Raw genomic sequence first — 9,598 nt, 5'->3', positions numbered from 1 at the left:
ATTTACACATTTAAGAAATATAGGATGTGCTGTTGCGTATTCGGACTTCCAGTTCTGACAAACTTGGCAGTCTGAGGTTGGAGGGCTGGTAATTTAATTATACCTCTGCTTGAATCAGGGTGATTGCTAACAATTTGAAACCTTAAGCGTTTTGTTGCTTTCTTATCCCCTTATTCCTGTAAACACTCTGGCGTTACATTTTCCAATAACGCCAGAGACTGTTCTATCAGGTTGCCATGGCAATGCAAGTTTTCACTTACAGTTGAGCCCTTGACGGCTGTCTCGCATAGCTAGGTTACATGTGTATGGAATACTTGGAAACCTGACACTCACAACCAGTTCAACCAAGTTGGCATTTGCAAGAGTTATTTCAATAGGGACATCTAGCATCAAAAGGGGAAGTCTGTGAGGCTGCACCAGTAACAGCACTGAATAATCTGAACATGCGTGTGTGTTTAAATGAGATAATGTGGCTAATAAAAGTGCAGAAATTGAGCTGGACATGTAGGGAAAATTTTGCATGGTAAAGAAAAAGCTGCTTTCCAGTCCCCAAAGAGTGACCATTCTTGCAAAATGAGAAGATTAACAGCTTATGATTCCTGGTGGAGAAGACAGAGGTTTCAATGACAGTACTGACCGAGCCGCAATAATTTCTCCTTCTTCTTCAGTGTCTGTTCTAGTCACTCTGACATCAAGTCAAAGCTTTTTTGATTTATTTCTAAAGTGACCTTATATTGTTTATAGCAGCTTCCCAGCTGATGGCACAAGGAAACTCTCCCTTCACTCTTCCCTACACTTCTTGGAAAGTGAAAGAAACAGGCAATTGTGATCTACTTCCAAGAAAACAGCTCCACAGCACACATTCCAAATGAACCCAGTCTCAAAGTCCAAGGCCGCTTCGCACGTCCCACAGATGCAAAACAGAAGTTGCCCACAAGTATGTACCGAAGGTCAATCATGATATGACTTCTCACTTTCTTTTTGAAAATTTAACTTCATTGACATCAGTTCCCCAAATGTCCAGTGGTTGTCCAGAGAATTCTGAAAAATGAAGTCCCAAAATGAAATTTCTAAATTCTGTTTGTTTGTTTGTTTGTTTATTTACAGTATTTATATCCTACCCTTCTCACCCCACAGGGGACTCAGGATGGATTACAGTGTACATATACATGGCAAACATTCAATGGAAAGTGAAAGAAACAGGCAATTGTGATCTACTTCCAAGAAAACAGCTCCACAGCACACATTCCAAATGAACCCAGTTCCAAAGTCCAAGGCCGCTTCGCACATCCCACAGATGCAAAACAGAAGTTGCCCACAAGTATGTAGCGAAGGTCATACTTGGAGAGATAGACACACAACCTATACAGACACACAACGGCTATTTAACTTTCCAGCTTTCATGAGGGTATTCTGGCCACCAGGGGAGCTGTCGCTTCACTGTCCATTTGAGACATTGATGGAGTACTTTTTCATTCTTTGCTTGTTTGCTTGCTGGAGATTTTTATGGTGTCATAAATTAGTTAAATTAGTCTCCCTGCATAAGCGGTACCTAAATTTCCTACTTGACAGCTGCAACTGTCTTTCAGGCTGCAAAGATTGGCAGCAAGCTACACAGAATGGTTGGAAATTCACTCTGACCCAGGCTGGCTTCGAACTTACGTCCTTTTGGTCAGTAGTGGTCTTAATGCAGCTGACCCCCAGCCAGCTCTGCCACAGTCCTGGTGTTTACACATTAGTATTGATTACATCTCTTTGGGGAAATCATGACATGAGACAGAACTGTAATGTGAACTCCTTATGAGTGTTTACAATACAGCCATGTGTGGCCATCTCCACCAAAGACCAGTTGACTGGGATGGCTCACACAAGGCATCCAGAGAATGCATAATAGGTCACAGGGTCATATCATCATAACCATTATCATAAAAGAATAATAGAGTTGAAAGAGACCACACGGGCTATCTAGTCCAACCCCCTGCCATGCAGGAAAGCACAATCAAAGTATCCCTGACAGACGGACATCCAACCTATGTTTAAAAGTTTCCAAGGAAGGAGCTTCCATCACACTCTGAGGCAGCTCGTACAATCAGGAAGTTCTTCCTAATGTTCAGGTGGAATCTTATTTCCTGTAATTTGAACCCATTGCTCCGAGACCTAGTTTCAAGGGCAACAGAAAACAAGCCTGCTCACTCTTCCTTAGACACGCTTTCACATATTTATACATGGCTATCATGGCTCCGCTCAACCTTCTTTTCTACAAGCTAAACATGCCTTGTTCTTTAAGATGCTCCTCATAGGGCATGGTCTCCAGACCTTTGATCACTTTATTTGCCCTCTTCTGGACACCTTCCATCTTGTCAATACCACTTTTAAACTGTGGTGCCCAGAATTGGACACAGTATTCCAGGTGAGGTCTAACCAAAACAGAATACAAAGGAACCATGACTTCCCTCGATCTAGACACAATACTCCTTTTGATGCAGACCAAAATCCCATTGGCTCTTTAAGCTGCCGCATCACATTGTTAGCTCATGTTCAACTTGTCCATGAAATTACCAAGGTCTTTTTCATATGTACTGTTGTTGAGCCAGGAATCACCTATTGAATGTTTGCCTTTGTATGTGTTAATTGTCCTGGGTCTCCCATCCTCCTGGGGAGATAGGGCAGTCTAAAAATAAAAATGATGATGATTATTAAGATTATTATTTTGTATCTCTGCATTTCATTTTTTTTTCTGCCTAAGTGTAGTATCTTACATTTATCCTTGTTGAAATTCATTTTGTTAATTTTGGCCAATCATCTCTCTAATCTGTTAAGGTCATCTTGAATTCTGATCCTGTCCTTTAGAGTATTAGCTATCCCTCCCATTTAGTATAATGCCAAGTTTTTAACATTCTTTCTGTTTTCAAATACATGATACTGTACCCTCAATTCGCTTCTCACATGATAAATAAATAAATAGCAATCCCTCTTAATTTGGTGTCATGTTCAAACTTAATAAGCACGCCCTCAAAAGCTTCATCCAAGTTATTAATAAAGATGTTGAACAGAACTGGGCCCAGGACTGAACCCTGCAGAACTCCACTGGTCACTTCTTTCCAGGATGAAGTGGAACTATGGGTGAGCACCCTTTGGTTTTGGTCACTTAACCAATGACAGATCCACCTAATAGTAGCATTGCCTAGCCCACATTTGACTAGTTTTCTTGCAAGAAGATCATGGGGGACTCTGTTGAAGGTCTTACTAAAATCAAGATATGCCACATCCACAGCATTTCCTGCATCTACCAAGCTTGTAACTCTATAAAAAATAGATAAGATTCATCTGGCATGAATTGTTTTTGAGAAATTCATGTTGACTTTTAGTAATCACAGCATTCCTTTCTCAGTGCTTGCAGACTGCCTCCTTAATTATCTGCTCCAGAATCTTTCCAGGTATTTATGTCAGGCTGACTTGACGGTAATTGTTTGGGTCATCTTTTTTCCCTTCTTGAAGATAGGGACAACATTTCCTCTCCTCCAGTCTGCTGGGACATCTCCAAGAATTCTCAAAGATTATTGCTAGTGGTTCTGAAATGTCTTCTGCTAGTTCCTTCAATACACTTGGATGTAGCTCATCTGTCCCTGGAGACTTGAAATTATTTAGAGTTTCAAGGTGTTCCTTGACTACTTCTTTACTTATTTTGAGTTGCATTTCCCCTATTACCTCGTCCACTCCATATCACTCAGGTTACACCAATCTCCTTTTGGGAGAAGATTGAGGCTAAGAAGATGTTGAACAGCTCTGCCTTTTCCCTATCTCCTGTTATCAATTAACCACCGTCTCCATGCAAATGCCCTACCATATTTTTTCTTTTTCTACTGACATAACCAAAGAACCTTTTAAAATTGGTTTTAATCTCTCTGGCAAGCATGAGCTCATTTTGTACCTTAACTTTGTGAACCTTTTCTCTACACATGTTGGTTATTTGTTTGGATTTCTCTTTGGTGATTTCCTCCCTTTTCCACTTCTTGTGCATGTCGCTTTTAAATCTTAGCTCAGCTAAAAGTACTTTGGACATCCATTCTGGTTGTTTTACACTTCTCCTATTTTTCTCCTTTTGGCACTGTTTCAATTGTGTCTTCAGTATCTCACTTGTAAGAAACTCCCATCCATCATTAACTCCCTTCTCTCTTAGTATTCCTGTCCATGGAATTGTGCTCAGTGTTTCATTATATTTTCTGAAGTCAACTCTCCTAAAATCTAGAATGCGTGTTTGACTTCTCTTAGTTTCACCCTTCATTTGTATCACAAACTTCAGGAGCACTCCCACCTAAGGATCCAATCACTTCTACTCCACTAACCAGATACTCAGTGTTTGTTAGGATCAGATACAGAATAGCGGATCCCCTTGTTGCCTCTTCAACCTATTGGACAATGAAATTGTCTAGAAGGCAAGTGAGGGATTTATTGGACTTTGTACTCTTGGCAAAGTTTGTTTTCCAACAAATATCAGAGTAGTTGAAATCCCTCATTACCACTATATCTCCTTTTTCTGCATGTTTGGTTATCTGGTAAAGAAAGACTTCATCCAGTTCTTTTGTCTGGCTTGGAGGTCTGTAGTAGACCCCCACAACTGCATCTTCTTTAGTCCTTGTTCCCTTAATTCTTATCCAGATGCTCTCAACCTCGTTTTCATCCAGATGCTCTCAACCTCGTTTTTACATGTGTAAATATTTTTTGACATATAATGCTATTCGACCCCCTCTCCTGTTTGGTCTATTTCTCCAAAATAGGTTATACCCTTCCATTGCTACATTCCAGTTACAGGACTCATCCCACCAGGTTTCAGTTATGCCTATTACATTGTTAACTGCTTTGTCGTGCTAAGAGTTCCAGTTTATCTTGTTTATTTTCCATGCTCTGGGCATTAGTGTAAAGACATCTAAGCTCATGGGACATTCCCCTTAGCTGCTTATTTGAGATTATTGTCACCTCACTGTTTAGTACTTGTTGTGTTTGTCCAACTCTCTCTTTAACCTTTTGTCTGTTCACTCCGGGCGTTGATAAACTACTGTTCCCAAGGATAATGCCAACCTTCCCCATACAACCTAGTTTAATGTTTGCCTGATCAGGAATGCCAGTCTTTGAACAAAAACATTCATTCCTACTTCTGTATGGTGCAGCCCATCCCATGCCAATAAGCCATGTTTCTAGAAGAGTACACCATGGTCCAGGAAGCCAAATTGTTCTTCCTGAAACTATTTGAGGAACACCTACTATTTTTCTTGCTCTTTCTGTGATGTGTAGTATAACGGGTAGGAGAGATGAAAAGACCACCTGTACATTAAGATCTTTTAGCTTTCTTCCAAGAGCTTCAAAATCCTTTCTGATATTTTGATTAGTGTTGAATACGTTGGACATGATCATCATTAATCATTTATTAATATATAGACATCAAATATGCATTGCATTTTACAGTAAAACAACAAAAAACAGTAGATTCTACCAAAGGCCTACAACCTAAAATATACACATAGAAGGTAACATAACAAAATACAAATTGTTCAATACAATTCCAAAACAAAATATGCAGATAAAATGCAAAAACAAATAATATAATACAAAGCAAGCTAAATAATACATGTACTCAAAAATGCAAGTTCTGGACTGAGTGGCTATGCCATCCACTCTCCTTGAATTTGGTGTACATGATGCTTACAAACATATACATTAACATTAATGTAGAATCTGTGCAAGAAGCAGCCATGTTAAAATGGATACCTGCCTGAAGATAGTATCAGATGTAATACAGTTTGTTCACATTAGTTTAAAAAGGTAATGAAGTTGTCGAGAGTCAAGCTTTTCTGAGACGTATCTGAACTACATGGAGTTTGAAAATCAAAATCTATAGTGTTCAATCATTTCCCTATACCTGATGGTGATGACTGGAATTTAGAGGATGGGATGAGTCAACCTTTATCAACTTGCTTTGATAAAGTAGCACAGAGTGTGGGTTGAGATGTAGCACAACCTGAAAAAGATGTCAAAATAGTGATATAAAATCATATGGAACTTCAACACTCAAACTGATATACAGTTAGAACATAACATGTCAGACATAACCATGGTTAAGAAAAAGTAGACTTGGATTATAAATAGGGATTATAAATCCCAGGAGACAACAGAATTATGACAAAGAGAGGAAGCCGTTTGTGAAATATTGAGACTTACAAATAGAGTTGCAGTGACTTTGGGCAGAGAAAACAACCGTGGTTTGAGTAATGATAGGTGCTCTGGGAACAATTCCAAATGGACTGAAAAAAATCTGAATGACATTACTATACAGAGAATCACAACAGAATAGCAGCATTGCTTGGAAAATGCCACGTCTGATAATATTAATTGATTCCTTGATTCTTAGACAGTATCCAAATAACTGTCCAAAACTTCAGTTGGCAACACCTGGCATATTGTGAAATCATTATAAATAATAACAGGTACTGCTATTGTAGTTTTGCTGACATTGCTTAGTCTTGTTCATTATTGTAAGTAGTTCTAAGTCCCTTCAGGGAGAGGGGATGGGGTGAAAACAATGTTTATATTATCATTATCATTATTATTATTAACCACTATTCACTAAATTTGCTTACTATTGTCTCCCCTTGTAGTTTTCATATTATTCCAGTTTACATATAGGGCAAAATCCATCCTCAGAATTGCTAAACAGCTTTAAAACCATTGATTTCAATAGATGACTTAAGCAAATGCTTAGCTCTCTCCTACTGAAGATCAGTGGGGCTTACATGTACTTAGCTTTATAGCTGGATTGAGGCCAGAGTTTGAAACGTCAGATGAACACTTTTCAATATCTTCTTAATGATGATTAATTTCTTTGATATTCATTCTAGTAGCAGTAATTATGATGAATTCATTTAGCACAAATGTGGACAGAGCATTTCAATTCCTTTAGCATTTCAGGAGAACCCATTTTAAATGAATAATTGGAGAATAATGAATAATGGAATGGAAGGAAGTTAGCATGTCAGCCATAAATTGTACAATAAAATAGCATAGTTGGTGAGCACTTCAGTATAATGCAGTTTTAATGAATGGTAGATCCACCCAGATGCATGTTGGGTGTTAATCTATGAAAGCTCCAAGCAGGAACATAGAAGATTTTGTTTCTGTTTCTTTTTTAAAAAAACCTGCTTCTAATGAGCTCCATTGGCTCATTAGACAATTCACTACACAACCAAAAACAAAAAAAAATGTGTTGGACTGTGATCCCCTTGTGACTCTCAGTCAGTATATAGTGGTGAAAAAGGATGGGAATTGTAGTACCATATCAATTTGAAGAATCATGCATTGCCTGCTAACCCCCCAAAAGAAGACACCAGTTATGGATTTAAAACTGGGCAACTTTATTGTTACCTAATTAACTCAGCAACAGAATCACTTAATCAGACTAGCATGAACGTGTAGTGAATAAAGCCGAGGTGGTGTCCCTTCCCGGCCTACCCCTCGGCAAAATAGGGCGAAGCACCCAGTTCCCGTGTGACATAAACCAGGGTAACCTTTTAGCCAATGTTGGAGGAATCTTCCTCAAGGATATTGAGGTAAGACCCTCCCCATTTGAAAGCCATTTATCCAGTAGTCACCTCGGTCAAGGTAACAACCAGTGATGTTTATGTTAATGGCTTTCCCCAAAAGGGGGGCTGCTTCGGGTGAACACCAAATGTATTTCTTCCTAGCTGTTTTTCTGCCACAGGATGAGGGCAAGTGTCTACTTAGCTCCATCCCCCCACCCCTTAAAACAGCTCTTAACCAACTGCTAGCCTAACCTGTAACAAAGTTGCCCCAGAACGTATGCGTGAGCAAAAATCAACCCCCTGTCGTGCATGTTGACGGTTAATTGTGGTAACCTTAATTTACATTAATGACAGTGTATATCTTGTCACCATCCAACAAGATCTTAATATTGTATTGCATTATGTCAGTGTCAGCGTGTGTGATGATGGTAATGTGTCAGAAGCTGGGTTATCACCAGTCTTCAATGATGTAATGTTGTCATCGATCACCAGTAGGAGAACCTCTAGTCCAATCACTCGGTGATCCGTAGTTCCAAAACCACACCAGCCTTTCGCTGTTGGCATCAATAACGGCAGGTAGGTCTCCAGTGCCGACCATGGGACAGATAGTCCAATACAAGCCTCCGTCACTCTGACCCTGTGGTTCATCCGGTCAGCTGTTTGTGTTTCACCAAACTGAGGCTATAAGACTCAAAACAAAGATCAGAGACAAGGGAGAGGGGGCGTTGTACCCCTCTGACCCCACAAACCGGGTTGTATATACAAGGCTGACCTTGTGATATCCATAGTCTCAATGAATCCAGTCCCCATGACCCTCATAGGTCGGACCATTATCTGTGAGGCCTAACCCGCTCTCACTTGGATACAGTTGTCTGGCACCCCGTGCCAAGTGACACCACCATTGTAATGAGTGCAGCCAGCACTCTTCCAATTTGAATGGATCTCCCTCACCGCCTGTGGCATATTTCAAAGTTCGTTGTATTATGGCTGGCCAAAATCGTGAAAATAACAGGGTTTAGTAGTAATGAACTGTTGGGTCTGCTCGATGACCCCTAACCCTTAAATCTCACCAGTGCCAGCTGATTGTGGGACGGCTCTTAACCAAACTACTAATGGCCTTTTGGTGCTGTGCTGGTATAATATCTTCGATGTCAGAAACTATCAAAACATGAGGGAATATATCACTAATCTATTAATGAGGTTTTAAGATCTCACAAGCATTTTAACTGGTATTTAAGAAACATGAAAACCTAACAAGTTGGATTAAATGATAAATGAACCCCTAGATGGGCAAGTGGAATTTGGTCTTCGTCATTGTCTTATCTCTTGATTAATGTAATAGTATTATTATTAATATTGCAATATTAGTATTATTTAGCTATTTATTCCAATTTATATAAGGTATATTTAATTGTAGTGACCTGCCAAGGCACCACAGTCTATGTTGCGGCCCCAGGAAAGTAACAGTAATGATGATGGCTTTTGTCTGTCTGTCATGTGTCCATAAATTAACTATAAAGCCAGGATTGTCCAAGATTGGTTATAATTAGCTATATGTGCTTTGGTAATTTAGCTAAACTCGGCGATAGTGGTTGCCTTGGGCTCTGTGGGCCTAGACAATAAAGGCGATGTAACTGGATGGGAGCCCGTCAACATAACACATTTATTGACTAGCCCTAACTTAATCAAGGGGCTCGTCCTAAAAATAACTTACAGTCTATATTACCAGAATCTCGGCTTGGAGCTCTTGTAAGTTCTGGCAACCACCAATCCATGTAAAAGCAGTATTATGACCAAAGGACTCTAATTCTGTAAAAACTGGTTAAGCCGGAGGCAAATGCATGGCCTGGGAAAAAAACTCTGACAAACCAGCTCTAAGCGAATGCCTTGTCTTGTGAGGATCCAAACGTCAATTAACGATCAGTGAAGTCTGGAATACCACGCGTAACTTGTTGACATTGTTACGCCAACATATCTCAGACTATCCGAAATCACCCTGGCATCTCCAGATAGAGGCTGTCACC

The 9,598-nt window shown here is 39.7% G+C and overlaps 1 long non-coding RNA gene across 1 annotated transcript in view; it reads right to left on the bottom strand.

The window, feature by feature from the left end:
- Positions 1 to 5,623: 5,623 nt before the first annotated feature.
- LOC132761829 (uncharacterized) overlaps positions 5,624 to 9,598 on the bottom strand; it is a 29,893-nt gene continuing 25,918 nt past the window's right edge. Inside the window, exon 3 of the long non-coding RNA XR_009629991.2 lies at positions 5,624 to 6,016. This is a non-coding gene — a long non-coding RNA (uncharacterized lncRNA). The remainder of the gene's footprint in view (positions 6,017 to 9,598) is intronic.

Source organism: Anolis sagrei, chromosome 1, assembly GCF_037176765.1.
Source record: "Anolis sagrei isolate rAnoSag1 chromosome 1, rAnoSag1.mat, whole genome shotgun sequence".
Taxonomy (NCBI): domain Eukaryota; kingdom Metazoa; phylum Chordata; class Lepidosauria; order Squamata; family Dactyloidae; genus Anolis; species Anolis sagrei.
This window is presented reverse-complemented; position numbering and strand designations above follow the sequence as displayed.